The 23222-nt window shown below is 38.0% G+C and overlaps 1 protein-coding gene across 1 annotated transcript in view; it reads left to right on the top strand.

The window, feature by feature from the left end:
- Positions 1-20622: 20622 nt before the first annotated feature.
- LOC146646511 (leucine-rich repeat and fibronectin type-III domain-containing protein 2) overlaps positions 20623-23222 on the top strand; it is a 138593-nt gene continuing 135993 nt past the window's right edge. Inside the window, exon 1 of the mRNA XM_085391127.1 lies at positions 20623-21032. The gene's annotated coding sequence lies outside the window, so the exon portion shown is untranslated. The remainder of the gene's footprint in view (positions 21033-23222) is intronic.

Raw genomic sequence — 23222 nt, 5'->3', positions numbered from 1 at the left:
TGATCTTTGGGTGTTCTTTTTGTTGCAGCTAATAGGAGCAAATGCTCTTAGTAATAAAGTTTGAACTTGTTAGTGACACAGCACACGTGATCTCTCATTAGGGATGGGTATTGATAAGATTTTCACGATCCCGATTCCATTTCCGATTCTGTTTAACGATTCGATTCTTTATCGATTCTTTTTAAAAAAGGAGAACACTAAGGTCGATTAGCTTAGAACTTTGTTTTATATCTTCTCTTTGAACAAGATAGAAATTTAGGACTAACATGGCCTTACAAACCCAGCAGTGAGATCTTAAGAGATCCACAGCCTATGGCTCTTCCATGGGGTGTCACAGGGTCCCCAGGAAAAGAAATTGTAAATGTAAAATAATAAAATAAATATTCTTCTGTAGCAATAACAAAGTTTAACATAAATTATTTTGTAGCAATTACACAAGAATATCCAGTAATGTCCCTGCCTACAATTAAACACATTCACTTACCGAAAATCGGGGGCATCTGCTGTGGCAAATGGGTTCAAGCCTTTGACCACAAACTTAGTCACTGCTCGGTGACATTCGTCTATCCTGGCCTGAAAGGAGACGCTACCGGTAGACTGCAGCGACAACTGCCAGCATCTGAGCCAGCCAGACTCTGTCTGTCTCATCATGGTCACCTAAATGCAGTGCATAGTAATGGCAGGTTTTGTAATAAGGCAGATCACGCTAACATAATATGCACTGTTAGTTGATTATTTACCTGCCGCATTAATGGGAGAGGATGTGCAAACGTTACCGCTGCTGCTGGGTTGAGATTCACGAGTCCGGAGCAGAATTACAAACATGATATTCATTTAAGGTCACCGCGTGTTTTGTGAGCAAATGCTTTTGCATATTCGTAGTGTTTCCTCCCTTAAATGAAATATCTACTTTGCAAGTATTGCAAGTTGCCCTGTTGTCATCCGTTCTCGTAAAGTATAACCAAACTTTTGAGGATTTGAGCCGCCATGTTTCCTGCCAGGTAAATGATGCTCCGCAACGTGGTGACATCATTCGGGGCGACTGGAATCGATAAGGGAATCGTTTGCAAAAATGGCCAACAATGGCAAACAATGCCAAGGAATTGAAACAGTGGGAACCGGTTCTCAACAAGAACCGGTTTTCGATACCCATCCCTATCTCTCATCCAGTTTCATTCTCTCTACTCTTCCTACATAACAACCTTTGCACACTGTATGCATGTAAGCCACATTCCTCAGTCATCTGTTTGATGTTTGTCTGGTGGACAGTATCTTTTTATGCTTGAGGTCTTTCAAAGCAGTTCTGAAGGGCAGGAGGCAGGGCAGCAGCTAGTTCTTGAAGATAAATAAAAATGCGCACACTTGTTCACAATCCTGACAAAGTTGTCCACAAAAAAGAGATAAAAGAAGCAAGGTGCCACGATGTCCGCATTTCACCTTTAGCAGTAAAACACAAACCTTTCACAGAGAGATTTGTGCTCAGTTAAATTGGCTTTCTGGTTAATTGTTTCAGTGTGGACATGACGTGGTCCGGGTAGATAATGGCTCTCTCACATTTCTCAACACATTTATGACCCTTTCCCCTTTGGAGGAGCCATGCTACCAAACTGCTATTAAAATGAAACCTGTTGCCACTAATAGTAGGTCTAGTTATAGCTGAGTTCTATAACATCATCGGCATTGAATCATTATAAAAAAAACAAAAATCACAGTTTTCCACATCTGATTCTGGCCTGGCGACGTGGACAACAGTTATTGTTTATTAGTGAATTTGGAGCTTTTACTGAATGACTCTAGAAGTGCCTCTTTCTGCTTTCTGATGTAATATAGGGGAGATTTTGCCAATATGGTCATCTGGGGCACACGACTCCTACCTAAAAGTGAGTATATCCTTAAAGAAGAGCTTAAATTGACTTTGTCAGATGGAAAACTGCAGAGCTACACCAATGTGTGTGTATATATACAGAAATATTTATCTTAAAGTGGGCTACACAGATTATGAGTACAGCAGGAGAATCTAGATCTACCATTAGATACTAAAAGTTAAGATGTCTCAACCTCATCCTTATCTTTTTTTTTCTTTGAAGAGATTATCTCAAAAGTCAGTATGAAAGTGCAGTATGAAATTAATGAAGTTCTCTTTCATGTATTTGAAAAACATTTCTAGGTACAAGTACAAAGAAGGATTATTAAGAGATTTATTATTTATTTAGCAGTGAAACTTGTCTTTTTGAGTAGTTATAAAAGTGACTTCAAGCCACTGGTCTCCACAAGGAACTAAGGTTCAAAGAGGCTTTCAGGTTGAACTTGGATCATAGTTTTTACACAGAGCTTTTGCTATCTTTTTCATTAGCTGTTACGTGTAGATAAAGATTGATTAGCCTCTTGCTTTAAAAAAATATATATAAACACACACATGCGAGAAGAAAAAAAAATCTGTTTTTACAAGGAAAGAAACTGACACCATTGCAGAAAAAAAACAATCTTTTTATTCAGAATTTGACCCTTCTCTTTGAACCAACAGGATTACTAATGTTTGCTGTGTTAGTATTTCAATTTAAGGAGTAAAATCCCAGTAAAACGAATGGAGCATTGCATGTATACGGCTGTTTGGGATTTAACCATCAGTCTGCACCTTGTCAGACAAATTCTCTCTAATCTTGTTTTCAAAGAACTGCCATATTCTGAAACGTGCATTTTGTTGGATTTAGGTAAGGTTAGCAAATGCGCTTGTATGAAGAGAAATAAATGCATGCAGTAAATAAAAGCCCAACCCAGGTAAATAATAGGCTCCCAGCATAGCCTGCTGAGCCATCATCATGTCCTGTCTGCATGACTAGACTAATGTAATCATAATTGGCTTTTAGTGTTCTTTTCTAAGAATCAACACACAAAGCATGTTTAGTTGTTGTTTTTTTCTTTCATAGAAGAAGCAGTTTACCCACAGTGTGAATGGATAATTAAATTGCTGGTAATTATGTATCGATCTGGAGCTTTAATGTTGTCAAAGGTGGTGTTTGTAATCGACAGGATTGTCAGTCATTTGCAGTGTTTATGGATGGGGAAAAAGTGACACAGAGGAGAGTGAAAAGGTAGAAATGAAGATGGTAAATGGCCTGTATTTATATAGCGCTTTACTAATCCCTAAGGACCCCAAAGCGCTTTACACAACCAGTCATCCACCCATTCACACACACAGTCATGGCAAGCTACATTGTAGCCACAGCCACCCTGGGGAGCACTGACAGAGGTGAGGCTGCCGTACACTGGCGCCACCTCTGTCGACCAATCAAAAAATGATATGGCAACATGGTTGTTTGGTTGTTTAGGGAGAGGGGGAAGTTTTAGGAGTGACAGAACAATGAGGCAACTGCTGAATGAAAACATGAGGAGTGATACACCTGCTGCTGTCAGGCCTGCAGGTATCAGGCTGTGATGTTCTCCTTTATAGTGGACAGAAATTATTTTTTTGGAGTGGCACAAATAATTTGTGCTGCATCTTATTGAATGCAGAACAGCTGATTGTTCTGTAAATAGTTTGAAATGGTTATTAAAAAAAGGGGGTAAAAGGTAAATGGCTGCAAATAACTTTGTTGTTTGCAAAACTTGTGCATAGGATTTTAAAATTGACAATTTATATTTGCATTTAAAGTTATGAAATATGATTCATTAAACATGTTTGTGGTTGTTACAATAAAAAATATAACTTTCTACTCGGATTTTATGTTTTTTTGTCTGATTTTAGATCAATTGTGTTAATACAGTATGTCAAAATGAAGACATGACTGTAAATTCAGCTGCAGTTTCCTGCCTTTCTTTCAGTGCACACTGGGAGATACTCCAGACCTTTTGGTGACCCTGAAAAAAAAAAGGCAGATAGAGAAATTGGACTGGATTGAAAAGACACTCATGCGGCAGCTCAGATTGGTTATTTGGTTTCAAATACTGTCATCCACAAAGGTATAATGTAGTCTTTTTTTTTATTACATTGTAGTTTCAAATTGTGCTATATTTATAAATCCAAAACACACTCAGTTATTTTGTTTACAGTGGCTTTTATTATTTACACTGCATCCATAACTTTCTTTTCTTGCTTGGGGGATTAGCTAATAAATTCATGATCCCTGTGCCCAGAGTTTGTTTGCTGGAGTTTCAATTCATGTGCTGTGAAGAAGCTCAAGGATTCTTATATAGGTGATTCTTATAAGGTGTTATTTTGTTCGTGTTACTTTATGAAGACTTTGTTAAATGATATTTCAGTGAATGATTATTGCAAATATACCCAATCAAACATAACATTTAAAGTTATTTATTTGTGGAAGCATTTTTATAGTTTTAACATTTATTAACCCTTCTCTCTTCCAAGGTCCATTTCTGGTTACAGGTGGTGGTGTTTTCATAAAGAACGCACATGAAGATGCTCAACATGACTTCCATTTTCACTTTTTTCATTTCCGTATTTCACGTATGGTCATTAATCGTTTCTGGTTTGATTTTGGTATAGCTTTGTCTCCTTTTTCTTGTGATTAGTGTTACTTTCTCTTTCTTCTGATATGGTTTCAATCCTGTTTCCAATTTCATGTTTATCTTAAGCATGTAACTAGTCCAGCCCCTCCCCTCAGTCTGAGTGTCTATTAAAATCCCTGTTTTTCCTTGCTAGGTTTTTGAAGTCAGGTTTTTTTTGCCTTGTAGATTGCTGTATTTGGGCCATTATATCAGCTTCAAATGACTCATGTTTTGTTCATCCAGTCTGCCTCCCACGTGTACATTTCAAAAACATGACAAATATAACAAATAAAGGACACCTTGAGCTTTTGACACACATTAGAAAAATATTAGCTGTTACTGATGAACATTATCTTTAGTCTCCTCAGTTGAGCTGGATAATCAAAATTGTCTTTTTTCAGAAAGTTTCTTTTGCAAGAGGTGTCAGAGATGTCTCAAGGACTTGATTTCAAAGCAGTAACAGTTTAAGCCCAGACAGATATACAGTATACACACAGTGTGCTCTTCATTGTGCATGTCACTTAGAGATCAAATGAGTTAAAATTGTATAATTTATTAGCAACAAAAATAACTGTTTTATAACTCACTTGGTTAAGTCTTAGAGTTCAGTTAGTCACCTTTGCTAATGCATGTCACTGACCTATACCTCTTCAATATTTGTAACAAATGAGATATTTATAATGCAATTATATGAAAAATAAAAATGATTTAATAAGGATAAGCTACAACAACTCCTGCGGCACAACAACAGGAGTCTGATTGAGTGTGAGTTAAAAGACAGGGCCACAAATTTCCTTATCTAATGAGTGCATATGGGCTAATAAAATAGTGTGCCAGTTTTTCACAGTACATCCACTTTTGAATAATGGGGTTTATTGTCCATGCACCACAGCTGTTCATCAACTCTTTTATTTCCTTTCCACCAGCCGATCAGCTTTATATTATATAGCCATGTACAGTATTTCTAACTTACAGTACAGCTACTGCACAGTGCTCTGTCAGCATTTAGACGTGAGGAGGTAATTGCCAACTGCAAGAGGCAAATTGAAATTTGCCTGGAAAGATGCTGAAAACATTCAATTGTACTTGCAAGAAAATCAGGAGTGCTGCTGAAAATCTGCTTATGCTGACAAATGCATAGGTGAGAATCTGACAGCAGCTTGAAAAGAAGATTTTATAGAGAAAGCATAAAAAGATGATCATTATAAAACTTGTGTTTTACATAATCTCTCCAAGCTATGTCTGACAGTTGTTGTTAACTTTGTTGCTCTGTCTCAGCATTGTTATATTCACTGATCCACATAGAGATATAATGATGAAATATTGATAAAGAAACCGTAATGACGGAATATGTAATACAGTTTTAGATCTTGGCATCAAATTCAAACTTAAATGTAAAAAAGTACTATAAAACTGCACAAATTTTTACTTACCTAGTACCAAAAACAGATTGTAGCAGCAGATCTCTTGTGCTTTGTTGTTTGTGAGTTCACGCTACCATGAATCAGACTCTTGTTCTATACTGTTGCTAGTTTGTGGTTTTACTAATGTTAGATACGCACCACTGTTGACCCGAGAGAACCACAGTAGTCTGACCCTTGTGGATACAATCTGATTCAGTCCTCTGGCAGTTATAGTTTACCCTTTCTAAAAGTTGTAGTGTAAAAGTAAAATGCAGCATCATTTCCTGCCTGTTAGCCCTGCATGAAAAGCTTAAAATTAGTATTACTTTAAACAATATTTACTGGGTGATAAATAGCCATTCTCTGCAATGCTATGCAATGATGGCTAGTGGGAAGGGTTTTTCTTTCTTTCTTTCTTTCTTTGGTTTTAATGTATCCTGCTCTATGCATTTTTTTCCATCACAAAAGAACAAAACAAAACAAAATTCTCCCTCATCTTTTGCTCTTGTGGCCTTCTGCCAAGGGAGGAATGTAAAGGAAAGAGTGAAATGTAGATTCTGAGGTAGTCATCATCAGCTGGGACTGACTTTTTTTAACCAACAGGTGCACTCTAGCTACATCTCTACTCGCATTTGTGAAGTTTTATTGCTGATATTCAAAATTCAATACATTTTCACCAAGAAATATTGACTGCTACTGCATCACATAGTGATATGTGTAGTAGAGATGGACCGATCCGATATTACGTATCGGTATCGGTCTGATACTGACCTAAATGACTGGATCGGATATCAGAGAAAAATAAAAAATGTAATCCGATCCATTAAATATCACGAAAGCACCTCACAAAACTTGCAACACGCCGTAACTCACCTCAGAACGTTAGCATGTCGGAGCAGTATGCATCACGTGATAGAGCGGCTGTGGCATGCGGGACCTGTGGTCTGGATAGCATTTGGAGCTTCGCTAGCAACCCGGCATTTCATCTCCGACAAAGTTATCCCCGAGAGAAGTAAAGCAAGTGTGTAAGTCCATCTCTGAATGTTTGTAAAGCATTCCTGCGTTAAGCTTAAGGAGCGACTGCCTCTCGCTCTCCGGCTGCTACTTCAATCGTGAAACTGCTTAAATGATCAGCTGATCGGCTTTTCTGTCGCGAGTCCGTCTTTGTTTTTGGCCCACTTTGCACCAGAAAGAGGAAACCAGCAGGTGAACAACAGCAGCACGTTTAAGCTTGATCAGCTGTTGTTAGAATGTATTTAATATTACTTTCTACTCCAGGATCTTTTTCTATGTAGCTGACGGCTGGTAACTGTGCAGGGGCGGATCTAGCAAAGTTTAGCCAGGGGGGCCGATAGGGCATTAACTGGGAAAAGGGGGCACAAAGACATACTTTTCTTTCTTATTCTCATTTAAAATGTCTAGCTTTTAATAAATAATTATCTGACACACAAAGTTTTAATTTGATGTAAAATGAATAGAAGTCAATTACTGTATATAGTGACTATTAAGTCTAATATATATACCCTAGTAAGCTATAGTACTTTTTCCTTTGGGAAGGTACCATCTGTGCAGTCTGCAATTTTGTTGAAGAAAGATGTTGAATCTATTTAATATTTCTTGAAAAATAATTGATTTCTGTGCATTTTTTTTCACACTGCATCAAATTAAGGTTGATTACGTCGATTAAGCATCATGAGGTGGCGCGTGAGGGGTGGTTCCCTATTTTTTATTTATTTATTTTTGTTGTTGCTGGGAGTTGGAACCCTATTAGTTAGGTTGCTTAATATTTACGCTAAGTACTCTTTAAAATACCAGAATAGGGAGGATGGTGTAGGTCTAAGTTTATTAGATTGATCAGTATTGCTGAACTATGAAATTTTTTTTTGTATACAGGTATAACAGAATAGCTTTAGTGTAGTTGTTGTTTTAAACTTGAGTATGAACTTGCAGACTTGCAAAATGCAGCAAGATATTTTAAAAAACAGTTTTGTTGATTAAAAAACACTATATCGGATTCATATCGGTATCGGCAGATATCCAAATTTATGATATCGGTATCGGTATCGGACATAAAAAAGTGGTATCGTGCCATCTCTAATGTGTAGTAATAGCTGAGTGATAATGATGACCATGGGTCTTCACATTTCATCATTCTCTATTTCTGCAGTAAAAACATATAAAGAAATATAGATTTTTTTTTTATTAATTAATTTTTTGGGGCAGCGAGGTTGCTTCTAACCTTGTTCTGAATGTATTTCAAAAGTGAGTTTAGGTAAAAGCTCCTATCCTATAATGATTTCTCTTATTAAATCTATAACAACCACAATGGAGGGAATGTAGTAATAAAAGAGGGAGAGACCAAAACAGTATCAAAGCATGCACCTCTCTCAAGGTTTCAGAATAACAAAACTGAAACAGTAAATCTCCAGAAGTATCGTATGTACCTTTTATTATTTCTTCAGTGTCTCATTAGCATTCCACAGTGGGGCTCTTGTCTCTTGCTCCAAAGCAAATGAACACATTTTCCCACTGGATCAAGTGGTCAGTAAATAAATCGGCTGTCATGAGAAGATGGATGTCTCTCAGTCTCCCTAGGGTGGCATCTTGACTGATTGACTGATTTAGGTACTGACTGTCATCTGGTTGGTTTATTCATCATTTTGTGTCAGTGGCACTGACTACATTGCTTCAGTAATTGTTCATGTGGATGAAAGAGCACGTGCGAGAGATTTATCATTTGCGCTACATAATAAAACAGATGAGATTATTCTTTCAGAGAGAGAAGAACATGGACTGGCTTTTTGTTTAAGGCTAGATGTCTTGAAAACGAGTCTGTTTGCTATATTGCAACAAATGGCATGTTTTATATTTATGTGCATACATATGTTATGAGATCAAAGTATAAAAAAAAATATAAAAAGTAAATGACAAGCTACTGTCTCATCCTGTGTTTCAGCATCCCTACAGAACAAGAACAAGGAAAGCCAAACTTTCATGTCTCGAGAAGCCACAATAAGAACTTCGTAAAACAAATATATATTGTGTGTTTAACTGATAATATTTTCACAAGGTTTTGGGCATTTAAAATCACTTTGGGGTGTTGTAACCAAGATGACATACCTAAAAGCAACAAATCAAAATATAACCACTTACTTCATAACTTACTGACAGAGAAATCCAGGTCAAAAGAAATGGCAGTACACGCCCACAAACTCCTTAAGACTAACAAGCAAAACACCTAGCAAGGGCTCTAGGAAGAACCAGGACTGGCTGGATGGAACTGGAAGAAAATTAATGAATCTTCTACCCAAGGCAATCGCCATGTTGGCTGCTTATATAACAAACTATCATGAGCCAGAAGCCAATCACTGCTGGGTAGCTTGACATTCCAATTAGCATATAAACTCATTCACACTTAGGGTGCATCTTGTAGACCTTTTTATACTGAGAAAGACAAGCAGAGCAGCTTTGTTTTACAAAAGGCCTATTCAGTGAGTTGACCTTCACAATGATCAGGTAAGAAAAAAAAACTGAGATGTTTGAGATGGAAGTGCATGAGTTTGAAGTCATTCAAGTGATGCTGCTGGTTCCAGACAATGATAAGGACACAGCAGCTGCTGGCAACTTTAAAGAACGTATAGGAATATTTTCTTACTACAAATTATGAGTTCTTTATTATGCATTATTTCATAAATGAACTAGTTACTATTGTTCTATAATGTAAAAATGAATATAAAGAAGAGGAAGCATGTCCAAACTTATAAAGCTGATATTATTATACATTTTTACATTATATATTTAAGTTATCTGATGCCAGTTTAACATGAAATCATTAAACTTCTTTGTTCTGTGCATAATGAGACATCTACAGTATGAAGGTCAGGATTTGAAATCAAAGTACAAGCTTACAAACACATTAATTAGAAGCTACAGTCATTGAAAAATGTGATCCCACATCATTACAAGTAGATAACAATTACCTAATCCCAGAGGTGGGACCAAGTCATTGTTTTGCAAGTCTCAAGTAAGTCTCAAGTCTTTATCCTCAAGTCTCAAGTCAAGTCTCAAGTAATGTCAGGCAAGTCAGAGTCGAGTCTCAAGTCACTGGTGTAAAAGTCCGAGTCAAGTCACAAGTCTGAAACTTTGAATTTCAAGTCCTTTCGAGTCTTTAAAAAAAAAAAACAACGAAAAAATAATGTTGCAGTTATGCTAAATGTAAATGTTAGACCATGTAATTTTAAAATCTGTGTTTTTCTCAACACATGACAAAATAGTGAACTTAGAAAATATACACAAATTGTGAAATTGCACCTCTTTAAAATGCAGCTCAATTAAACTTAGCTCCAAGAATAATTTTCACCGACATTTCTGAGATAAGCTGCATGTTATTCTTGGATGCGGTTGTAGGACCAGCTTTAAAATCGCATGACAAAAATATCATACACATTAAAAAAACTGTATCACCAACGTAGCCTGGACAACATTTGCTAGTTAGATGAAGTCAGCTATCTCATCGTAGCATATTTATATGCATATTTATAATCATACGGTTCTTGGAGTGAGTGCATACACTCATGAAGTTTAGTAACTTCCGGTCACTGCAACAAGCCCAGGTACAGTTTACCGACGGATGGGTACAGGACCTTGAAATGCACCGTGTCGAACGAAAGACCATCGTACGTATCATAAGTTTACCAGTCTCACAAATCGTCGTCATAAATACACATTCGTTAACCGTTTATTAATAGGACCTTTGAGCTCAACGGTAATTAATTAGTAGTGGAAATAATTTCTGGTAGCATCACAGAAATGTAGCAGTGACAATAATACTGTATGCTGTAATCGTACTGGGCAATTAGTGATACAAAAAACCTGTTTTATCCTGTGAATAAAAGTATATGTTTTTGTCAATGTACCATAATAACAGAAGCGAAACACAATATTCTGTCAGGACAATTCACTATTTATGCACAATAAATAAAGGAGCATAGCGCGACAATTTCTGTTCAGCGCCAGACTTGCTTGTAACCTATATCACCAGTTATGTTATGAAAGTGACGTATTAACTACTAAAAAACACTGACCTTTGTGTAAATGCTTGGAGCAGACTAACCTGTGAGCTGGAGGGTTCTGGGACGTTATATTTGACCTTTGAATGGCTGCAATCCAGGCCACCCGTCGCCTCTTTGTTACTTCGGAAACATGGCTCGAACAATTTCTCTTCAACGAGGTAATCCGATAACAACCGATCTCTTTACCCGTCGGCTTCCCATGGCTGTCATGCGACCGGCTATTGCAGTTAATAATACAACGGCTTCTTGTGTTTCTTTTTTATCGCTGTATAACTGATTTTAATTGAAAGCCTGCGTGCGCTAGTACCGCTTGCCATGAGTTCCCAGAATCCTTTGCGGTTCTACCCGTGAATGACGTCACATTTTCAATCTCTATATAATATGCATGTTAAATTTTGTATTTGGGGTAAAATATCAAGTCTTTTCAAGTAAACCGGTTCAAGTCCAATTCAAGTCCCAAGTCATTGGTGTAAAAGTCCAAGTCAAGTCACAAGTCTTAGAACATTTTTTCAAGTCAAGTCTAAAGTCATAAAATTAATGACTCGAGTCTGACTCGAGTCCAAGTCATGTGACTCGAGTCCACACCTCTGCCTAATCCTGTCATCATTCATGGCCTTATGAACACGATATGGCTGCAGTGAGCATCAATCACTTGCAGCTAATTCCATGAGGCTTCATAAAAGGTCATCGGGTTGATTGTGATGAACAAGATTAACTGCCATGACCATAAAATTTGTCATGCCTTTAATTCAGATCATTGAGATTTTTTTTTTTTTTTTATTCTATCTGATGATCCTGTTGCTATGTGGTTAACTTTTCTACTGCACAGATGTCAGTGTGCCAGCTGGCCACAGGCACCGATACTCCAATCGACTCTGTGCAGAAGATGGGAGATCAGTAGAAACATAGAGACAAGCTGAACTCTATCCTCTGCACCTCTGATGGATTGCAACACAGCAACATAGGATCAGGGCCATGCATCTTCGCAACAATGCTGTCAGCCTGGCATAAAAGCATGCAGGAGAAAAACTGTCAAGTGGTGAAACAGCAAAATCCTTCCCCGTTTCATACTGACAAGTTGTGGGAATTGAGATGCTGTGTGGCATTTTACCATGGCAAGTAACAAAACAAGAAGGAAGCCAGGAATTTTTCCCCATAGATATTACTGTTAAGAACTGTCACAAGTCCTGCAAATGTAAGTGTTCAGTGATTGAATCTTAGCTTCCACTAAAGGTGTTTTTTTATATCATTCAGGGAACAAACTCAGACATTATTTACTGGTTGATTTTTGATTATTAGGATTATTTTCCTGTACATAAGACTGGCTGTGCTAGAACATTTTTGAAGGTGACATTTTAATGTAAAAAAAAAAATAATGAATGTGCAAATCATACAGACTGAGTGCATCCACATCGGAGGGTGACTTTCCACTAACTTTCTATTGCATCAAAGTGCCTTCTGTTGATTTCTGCCTTCTATTGAAAGGTTCTGTGAGTCAGGATGAACTACCAAAGACTACAGAATAAAGAAAGCATTTATAAATCAAACTTTAAAACACAAAAGTGGACGCAGGCAAGAAGACATAAGGCAACTATCAGGAGTAATAAGGGAGAAACTTGAATCTTGAATCTTACTTTCTTGTTGAAGCATGTTGTATTCCTTTAAGTAAATGTAGTATCATAAATTGACAGTGTGCAATTTATGATACAGTAAAACTCAAAACAAAATCGATGACCAGTGTTTTAAAGCTTAAAAAAAACTTATGCATTTATAAGAAGCTCTAGGCTTCACATTTTAATGTGGGATTGTCACGGATTGCCGGGGGAAGCCGTGTGGAATTGTAGAAAGGGACCAAAAGGCGGCAGCTCTGGTGCAGGTGAGTGTTTATTCACAGAGGTGGGTAAGTACAAACAACGGTGGCGACAAAACATGAAACTGGAAACCTAAACTGGGTAAACTAATAAGACAAACCAGAAACGAGGATGCAGGGAGGTCCGGAGAAATACATACGGGAAGACGCAGGGAGACCGAGGGGAAACAACACAGACGAACCAGCAACTACCATGACAGAAGACACAACTTAAATACACCCAGAGAACACAGGGAGATTACACGCAGGTGGGGAACACAGCTGGGAGTGATTATCGTGACGAGACTAGGGAGGCAAACTGAAAACACTCACATAAGACGCAGACCTTCACAATAAAACAGGAAACACATACACGCAATGACATAACACACCAACTAAACACAGACTGGGGGACACAGAACATAGGAACATGAACAGAAGAATACAAACACCCAAGGTAACCAAAACCACAGAATACTAATAGACTAAACATAAACACGGAGTCGCAGACTCCGGACCATGACAGGGATGTGACTACCCAGAGAGCGATTTTAGGAAGTGAACCTAAACAGACGCTATGGCAATATACTTGACAAAGTGCATAGTTCAATGGTAATTATGCTATTTCAATAAGGAGAGATCACTTTAAAGAACTGAACAGGATTTACTGAGATTGAGAAATTAATATATGTGGTGATTGGACTCTGATGACCCATCATTGCAGAATGGAATCCCAGCAGTGATAGGATTTAGGACAGGACCACCCCAGAGTCTAGAAGATGAAGACTGAGGCTTGGATGGAGCTCTGACTGAGGTGTCTGTCAGATGGAGATGGGGAGGAGGTGGACTGAACGAATGGCAGTTGGAAATGGAGAATGACAGAGAGCACAGATTTAAACCATGTAAAGCGAAAGCTGATTGGCTCAAAGGAGGTGGGAAAGAAGATGATTGGAGTAGAGTAATGTAGTCAGTATTTAGATTGAAAACATGGGAAAGTGCTACAATAATAAAAGAAAATAATATGAATTTTTTAAAAATTGTTTTTTTTTTACACTGCCTCCTGGTACAAATAGTTGTGGTTCAGAAAAGCTGGATATCTAATCAGAAAGACTTCAGACTTTTAGGTTCCATACCATCTGAAATCGATGCTTTGAGAACATAGACATATGTTCCAGAGTTTCCATCTTGCTGATATCTTCACTGTTGCAGGGCACACAATGGTAACCAGGAAACTGACAAAGAAGTTTGCTGTAAACAGGAGAACCTTTCTTTGTAAAACATGGTTACCAGTGTTTGCTCTTGGCATCCAATATTACTGCAGCTGATGCCAAAGGACACCTTGTACCTTGGCAGCAGCTTTGACAAAATAGCAATTTAGAGCCCTGGAAATGAGACTGTAAATCACAAGTTCAAATTCTTATTATTATAAATCATGTCTGTTTCAAATCGGGAATTTGAAGATTATGTAAAACTTACATATTTGTAACTGAGATTCTGCTGCCATTGTAGGCCCTTGTTTTTATTTCTAACTTCCAGTTGTTATGACTTGGCACAATATAAATACAACTGAATTTAAATGAATAAACAAATGTTTGTCTTGCAGAAGGAAATATAATTGATACTGGGGATTTTTTTCATTAGGCTGTATATATTTGTTTACATTTTTTAAATCAATTTTTGATCATTTAAAAAACGTTTTATTGTGTTTTAATTGTTTGGTGAGCCCATAAATTTTCCCTCTGATAAACTGTTTGATTGCATTCTCACATTATATGAGAGTTTATTCAAAAAGCATCAGAATCCCCCAAAAATGTTACATCAGCTTCAAAGAAAAGTTTCACTAACGCCTGCGAACAGCAACTAATAGAGGCTAAAAATAGCTAGCAGCCAGTAAAATACAGCTACCGTCAAGTTCAGCAAATCCTCCACAGCTCACCCAGATGCCTGGCATCAAACAGAAGTGAGCTTCTCTGACTCACTCACCTGTATTGGACTCCTTTCAGTGCTATAGAGTCTTCTAGAGTAAATACAGGTGGAGACTTCTCATCCAGCGTTAACAGCTGATTGACTGCCCTTTGCAAACAAACAAAATGAACAGTGGTTAGTGGGGCTTCTGTGATAACAGGACGGGCTGTACCCCTAAGATGATGATAGACAAATATCCCATTTCAGTGATGACATTCAGAGCCACAAATAAAAACAAGACAAAACCACAGTCTGTAGCCTGAGCTTTGGCCTCTCAACGTCTAGCTGTGCACATGCTGGCCTCATTATTTAAAACTTTGGCCATGTTTAACAGGAAACTTCAGAGCTGTAAGAGTCTGAGTTTCAGAGTTTCAGCTTGGGCTTCTCTGTGTGGAGATGTGTGGGTATTTTAACCTCCTACCACAGTCCAAAGACATGTATATCATTGTAATTGCTAATTCTAAACTGGCAAATGGTGTGAATGTGAGAGTGTATTTGGCTGTCTCTCTCTTTCTCTGTGCTATCCCTGTTATGGTTTGCATATCCTGTCATGTCCAGGGAGCACCAGACCCCTTGGGCGTGAAACCTGTCTCTGTAAACCTACACATGGCGTAGTTTCCAGACTCCGGTGACCCTGAACTGGATAAACAGTTTAAAAAATGGTTGGATGGACAGACAAGTAGTTTTCCTGTAAAAAAATCTCAAAAGCAATAATGGAATTAAAAGTAAAAAATACAAACCTTAACTTCAAATCTTTAAAGTGGCAATGGAGGCTAACTGCAGCAAGGCCAAAGCTTAAGGTGAATCAGTGCTTTAAAGAGTATATCAAAATGCGTCAGTCTGTCTGAACTACTTCCATCAGTGCTGCCGGACCTCTCAGTCCTGCCTCTGTTTTCTATCATCCTCCTGAAAACCATAATCACACTGTCTTGGCTGAATTTGTCTAACTCATTACCTGTTCTTTTTATTTTCTTGCCTTTGTTGCCATGGATTTGACATGTTTGCTGTTGAGCACATGCACAAGATTTGTTATATCTTGTCTTTGTGTCCTTTAACATTTTTCTCCACAACACGTTTCTGTTTATTTCCATCAACTATCTGTCTGTGCAAATTATATTTTGACAGTTTGGTCATGAAATGTGCATTAACTAAATGAGGCACCCTTTGTCTCCAGTTCCATTTACACAGGGACACCTACAGCTCCTTTACTGTAATTTAACTGCAGCTAAAAGCCTTGTTTGGAATCATTATAATGACTTCGGTGTGGCTCAGAGTCTACACACAAGAGTCACAACAAGTACTGCTACAAATATGTGCCAGGATGAAATAAGAGACAGTGTAGTTTATTAGCCTTTTCACTGGTGCCATAAAATATCGTGAAATGAGAACCATGGTTTGAAATACTGCGTGTGTTCTATTGACTTAAATTATTTGTACACTGTGTTCCTGCAATAAGAAATTACAATAAGTGAAGAAGTCACTGTTTAAATTATATCTACACAGTTCCAGATGACATACAGTCACATCTCTGTCTTTTAAAAAGAATCATTTTATGAGTATTTTAACTAATTGGTATAATTGGATATTTTTGCCATCAGAATGTTGTTTTAAGTGGATCTCAAAAGAGGGATATAAACACAGATCAATAGCACAGTGGGCAAGAGAGGCACAGCAGCTATGTCCCCCACCGTCTGCATCGATAAAAAACAGAGAGAAGGCAAAAGAAAAGGATGAGAGGGGGGAGGAGGAGACTTCCACCTACAGAGACTAGCAGCTACGAGACAGCTGCCAGAGAATCTTTTCTGCTCAGGAACACTGGAGGAGAAAAAAACCTGCTAACTTGTAGATAATTAGCTGGAGTTAACAACACGTGAAAAGGTTGCTGGTTCTGAAGATCAGGACAAATCTGATTTGTGTAGAAAAAGACCATATTCAGTCCAGGAAATGGTGTTTATATGCAATCATTTTGTTTTGATGATTACGTCAAGAAATGTTAAGAATTGTATTGCATGATGTTCATATTGCAAAGCTTTGGCACCTTGACCATGAATTATTTAGCAAACAAACTGCCTTACCATGTTTGACAACCTTCCAATCATGGCACCACTTGTTTTTCTGACCTCCTTTAAGCATCAAGAAATAAATCAATGGTACTAAAAGATCAAGCTTAATTACACTGTCTGAAAATAGACTCATCAAAAGCCTTGAAAGCACTATTTCAAACTGCTGAATACCAAAGGATTTCATTTCATTAACTTTAAGTATGTCTGACTGAATATGGTTTCGCTTCAGTTTGCTAGCGCGGCAGCAAATACCTGGTTATGAAAAACAGGATTTACTTTCATGTTTTTAAAATGTAGTCTGGATGTAATAGGTAATACTATAATGTTTGTTTTACTCTGAAAGAGCTTGAACTATTGATCCTTTGTGGATTTAATGGATTAGTGAACATATTTTTGTGCCTCCTCCAGACATTCCCGAGGTGGATACAAAAACAATTCAGTGGATACAAAAATAGTAATTAACCTAATGTAAGTAAGCATTACACTCGCTATAAAGGAACAATCCTTTACACAAAACTTTAGTGCTATGAAGTAACATGAAAGCTTTGCTTTCACCTAACACAAATTAACTGTCACATGACCATCATCTCTTCAACTGAATGCTTGTGTTAGCACTCACGAGTGTATAACAAATGTTTATACTAGAAAATAGTTTGGTAAAAAAAACCATAAATTTCTTGTCAAGACAGATAAATATGTTTGTGTTCAACATAATGCTGCAAGTCTGGTCATAATATTTTCATTTGAACACTACTTTTTAAAAGACTTTGATTCACTATATATATAATTAATTTGTGTTGGTGATTAATATAAAAATATGCTGTCACTGCCAGCTATAGAAGTCTTTGTACAATGAACAGAATCAGTGGTGTAACAATTTTTAGATTATGGGTTACATACAACCCAACTGGATCTCAGGTGGGCACAACAATAATAATTGAATTATTTTTTTATCCTAATTATTTAACTGTAAAGAAATACAACTAGTCTAAAAGTGGGAAACATCCCTGAGAAAAAATAAAAGTAATTTCAGCAAGATTTTTTCAGGTTTTGCATATTTTGTTGCTCACTGTTAAAAAAAAAGCATTACTGTTGTTGTTATCAAAATAAAGAGATAATTCATTTGGGATTATTTATAAAATTTTAGTTAGAATAGCATAAGCTCACTTTTGGACTAACTTTGACCATCTGGCATGTGAGTTATATGTTTTACACGCTTACACTGAAGTAAAAGATCCAAACGTCTTAAGTTATTATCAAATTGCCATGGAAACCTACATTGGTTTCTTTTCACTGGGTGCAAGTTAAATGCAGAATTTAATTTAAAATCCTTTTCCTCAAATGGAAGGTCCTGAATAATCAGGCCTCATAGTACCATATCATCTCAATAGAGCACTTTGCTCTCAGACTGTCGGCATATTTGTGATTCCTAAGATATTTAAAAGTACTATGGGAGGCAGTGCGTTCAGCTTTCATGCCCTTCTTCTGTGGAATCATCTCCCAGCTTGGATTTGGGAGACAGAAATTCTCTCTACTTTTAAGCTTAGACTTAGGACTTTCCTTTTTGACAAAGCTTATAGTCACGGTTAGATCAGGTGACCCTGAGTCCACCCTTAGTTATGTTGCAATAGACTTAGGCTGCTGGGGGCTTTTACTTCCCACTGTCACCAAAATGCTTGCTCATAGGGGTTTGATTGTTGAGGTTTCTCTGTATTATTGTAGAGTCTTTGCCTTAGAATATAAAGCACCTTGAAGTGAATGATTTTGTTATTTGGAACTATATAAATAACACTGAATTGAATTGAACTGAGTTAACGTGAAAAAAATGTCCTATTGATGTAGTGAATATATGCAAAGAAATATGCACTTGCACACTTTCACTTTTCATTATTTGTGATTTGGCTGTGAGCTATTTTGAGGCTTATGAAGAACAACTGATTTAAAAGTGTGCAATACTACACCTGGAATAAAAAACAAATGCTCCTGTCACTAAGCTCCAATGCAGCAATTTTCCCCATGTGCAGGACCAAAATCATTTTCCACATTAGGCATCAGAATATAGTTTAGGTGCTGAAATAATAAATCCCTTTAATCCTAACGTTGTGATTGGAGTCCTGTGGCTCTTTAACAGCTCAAAACATATTTTATGTTGTTTAATCACTCTCATACTTAATTACTTTTATGGATATTATGAAAAATAACCCTTTTTAAATTCAAATAGTTAATTGATGTAAGTTCTAACTGGTCAGATGTTTTCAGAGTCAGATGCATATAGAATTAAATACTGAGCATTTCTTTATCTATGAATAGATTGAGAAAAAAAACAGAAGTATGATGAACAATATGTCACCTCTTCACTGCTGTATTTCATTTCAGTATTTTCACAATAAAAGGAAAATTGATAATTCCAAAATAAAATATTCTGACACACGTATTAATCTGACTGTCTCTTATCTAAGTCTTTTGTAACCAGAGGAACCACCCGGGGAAGGCACACCTTACGCACCTTACAGTCCTAAAAGCTAATGAGCTTATTGTTTTGATCTTTACTCAACTGTTCATTAACACAAATATCATATTATCCAATTACGTGGGAGCAACTTGGTGGATATGCACACATAGAATTAGTTCAAACGGAGCATCAGAATAAGGAAGAAAGGTGTTTTAGGTGACTAAGACTGCAACAGTAACTCAAACAAGCATTTACTGCTAAAAAAAAGCAGAAGAGCTTTCCTGAACACAGAACACATAGAACCTTGAAACAGATGGGCTGCAGCAGTAGAAGACCACAATTGGTGCCACTGTCACATAAGAACAGGGACACAAGGCTAAAATGTATGCAGTCTCACAAAAATTGGACAATAGAAGATTGCTATGATGTTTTCTGGCCTGAGTTAACTAACCAGAGATGCTATTGGTAGACAAGCAGAGGAAGATGGCCATAGTGATAGATGAAGCCATACCAAAAAGGACATCAGGAAAAAGCAACACGAGAAACTTAAGAATAAAAAGGTCTGAGAGAACAGTTCCACAGTTCAGTTAATGGGGAAACACTGATTATTCTAAATATTAATTCATGTATTTTCTGTGACCACAGTAAATCTACCAGTTCATTCCCTTCTTCACTTTTTGTGTAATATCTGTTAATTGTTTAAAGAGTTCTGCTGGTCTTTGAAGGTCAAAGAGAATGCAACCTGCAAGCATTTAAGAGCTTCTGCAGGTAGGGTAATGCACAGGAAAAATGCCCACATACTCATACAGATTGCAACATGCTACAGAACCAGGCTCGCTCACAGCCCTGATAGGCTACTTTGTTGCAGTGAGCCCTAAGCACACGCTAATCCGTGATCGTTAATCCTCTGCAGACAGAACGGTGCTTGCTGTGGACCGTGCCAAAGTGGCTATTTACGCGCAATTATCGCTACAAACTCGCTACAGTGGGTGTTTGCATACATGCACTGCACGTCTGGGTGACCTGCCTGTCTCTGCCCCCCTCTCCCCCATCCACCGCCTGTCCATTGGGCTCCGTGATACTTCATGGTGTTTGTGCCATCTAGGGTTATCCGCCGCTCCATTGCAGTCTTTCTGGCGCAGATTTCGCGTCTCGCCATCTGCTCACTCTTGGACTAACTAATAACTTCCGAATCACTGAAAACAAACAAGAAAGTTTTCTTCTGGACTTACGGCCTTTACTTCGTTTTAAAAGGAGACATTCTTTCTGCTTGGATAAGTGTTTAGGAACAAAAGAGAAGCAACCGATTCCAAGGACGTGAACACTAGTAATTACTGCACCGCGGGGGGAAAAAATAGACAAACGCCTATGCCATGTAGCTGCACTCTCACATGGAAATATGCAGACGAGCCCACACAGCAGCGAGCTAGTTATTTTTACTTAAAGGGAAAAACTACAAAAAATGCTGTGAAGCTCTGTGTCGCAGCTTGGCTCCCGGCAAAAGCGCAGGTTTTTCCAGAGCATCTGCTGGTGGGGGGAAAAATTGTCAGGAGCGAGAGAAGAAGCGATATGCGGCTGGTCGGGCAGTTGCTTTTGCAGTTCCTCTTCTGGAATTAGTGCATGAATGGGAAGGGAGCGGCTTTAGACTCGAAGCAGGAAAAAAAAGAGTGTACCGTTTAAAGCTCGCGGCGGCACATAATGGATACTTTCCTGCCCTTAAAGGTAAGTCGAAACCTTAAATGTCCGATTCGTGCAAGAGTTCTGCCTGTCTTACACTACACGGGGATTGAAGATGCACTTAACAGTTTTATTGCATTGTCTTTTATGTATATGTGCTGCGTCTATTGGTTACAAATCATCTTTTAGTGTGATTCTAATACACCGATGATGGATTTAAACCCAAGTGATACATCATTCGATTGTATTTGCGGAATTAAGGCAGGCGTTGTGTTAATTCAGTGAAGAGTGGCTCACACTTCTGGGCAATTACAGGTATTCTCAGAAAGTAACTTGATCGGCGGAGAAACGTCGGAGCTTTACGCTGTGTTTTAATGTATTTTTACGTTTCTTTATTGTACCTATGTAGAAAAATAACACTGCGCTTGGACATAAGGCTGAGAGGATGGGGAGTTGTGTCCGATGCATGCTAATTCTTGGTGTGCATAAACGTGCCCCTTTTGCTGGTCTGCAAATGTGTGTGTGTGTGTGTGTGTGTGTGTGTGTGTGTGTGTGTGTGTGTGAGTGAGAGAGAAAAAGAAAGAGAGAGAAAGAGAGAGAGGGGGGGGGATTGAGGGAAGGAAGAGATTAGCCTACTCTTTCCAAAACGTCCCCCTGTGATTACAGTAGGCTGAGACGTTTATTAAACTCCCTTTAAGTTACACGGATGGACTGGTGCTGCTGCTGCGTGTGTGTGTGTGTGTGTGTGTGTGTGTGTGTGTGTGTGTGTGTGTGTGTGTGTGTGAGAGAGAGAGAGAGAGAGAAAGAGAGACAGTGAGAGAGAGCTAGAAAGAGAGAGAGAGAATAAAAGGTTTTAATCGCATGACCGATATGTGCTGGTTATCGCCAACGAAAATATTGGTTTGGCAGGTACGCAAATGCGGGAGTGTGTGTGTGTGTGTGTGTGTGGTTAAGGGATGGCCGCCATGAGGCTCCAACGCCACCACCCACTGTAATCACCACCCTCTTGTGGATTACTTGGCAGTTGCGGGGACGGAGTACGAACTCCGTGTCCGGAGGTGGAACCTGTTCCGCGGCCGCTGAAGTCTTTTCAGCACCACGGACAGCGCAGTCAAACTGCGCCCAGAGGGAGCGTTTCCTTTCCACAGAGGGATTTGTACTGATATTTTATCGACATCGATGGCTGCGCCCCAACCCAGACTGTCCCCACCATGGAGAATTTCTTTCCAGCACACAGAGTGAGGAAGTTTCTGTAAAAAGAAAATAATAATAATAAAATAAAACAAAAGGAAATCATCTACTGTAGAGACCCAACAGCCTTTACTCAGAAAACAACAACAAAAACAAGCAATATTCTGATGCAAAATGACTCATTGACAGGTGCGCCACACCCTGTTTATTCCCAGAGCCACGTAGGCCTAATTTATTAGTCCATCTCATTGTCCAAATGTGCAATGTGTCTGAATGGAGCAGGAATAGCTTATGTAGGACTAATATGACCATTTTTCAGTCATTGCACTGTCCAGGTGCTTGTGTTTAGATAAAGAGAATTTGGAAAAGCTATCTATTATGATTGTTTATTTAGTATTGGTGGTGGCATAGAGGCGATGTTTGGACATCAAATTGTTCTGAAAATGGATGGTTATGAAAATCACTATCTCACAATGTAATCATTGGATTATTTAAAAAATAAATAAATAAAAAATCAAGATTGCTCTGGTGAAGAGAGAGCCTTTCTTACAAAAAAGAAAGAAAGAAAATCAAAAGAAATCCCTGTGCATACTTGAAATAAATCCTAAATAATAGGCAGAAGCTATTATTTCATTTGATATCTAAGTCATAACTCTTTATAAACCAAAAACCTATGAAGGCGCATATTATTCACTTGAAGTCTGAGTCTGTTTGGCTGATATACCCCTGGACTTGCTCACCATCATTCACTGGCTCTCAAGAGAAATGTCTGTCTCAATGCTATGTTTGCTATTCTCTATTGAGGTCATTGAACAAGTGCCCTCATTTATGTTGTCATAGTGTTTTCATTGTCATTTGGTACTTTATACTAAATGACAATGAAAAAACAAAACAACAACAAATAAACAACCTTCTCTATGCCTTGTCAAAGTTACTGTACAATGACACTGAAAACAGAAATTCACATTCTTTATGTGTGTGGATTAATAATCATGGTTAAATCAGTTTGCACTGACAGTAACAATAAACAAAGAGGAATAGATT

The sequence above is a fragment of the Rhamphochromis longiceps genome, linkage group LG19 (genome assembly GCF_057381845.1).
Source record: "Rhamphochromis longiceps isolate RC_006_pf linkage group LG19, R_longiceps_female_GT1.1, whole genome shotgun sequence".
Classification (NCBI taxonomy): domain Eukaryota; kingdom Metazoa; phylum Chordata; class Actinopteri; order Cichliformes; family Cichlidae; genus Rhamphochromis; species Rhamphochromis longiceps.
The sequence above is the reverse complement of the archived record's forward strand: the minus strand, read 5'-3'. Positions and strand labels throughout refer to the sequence as shown.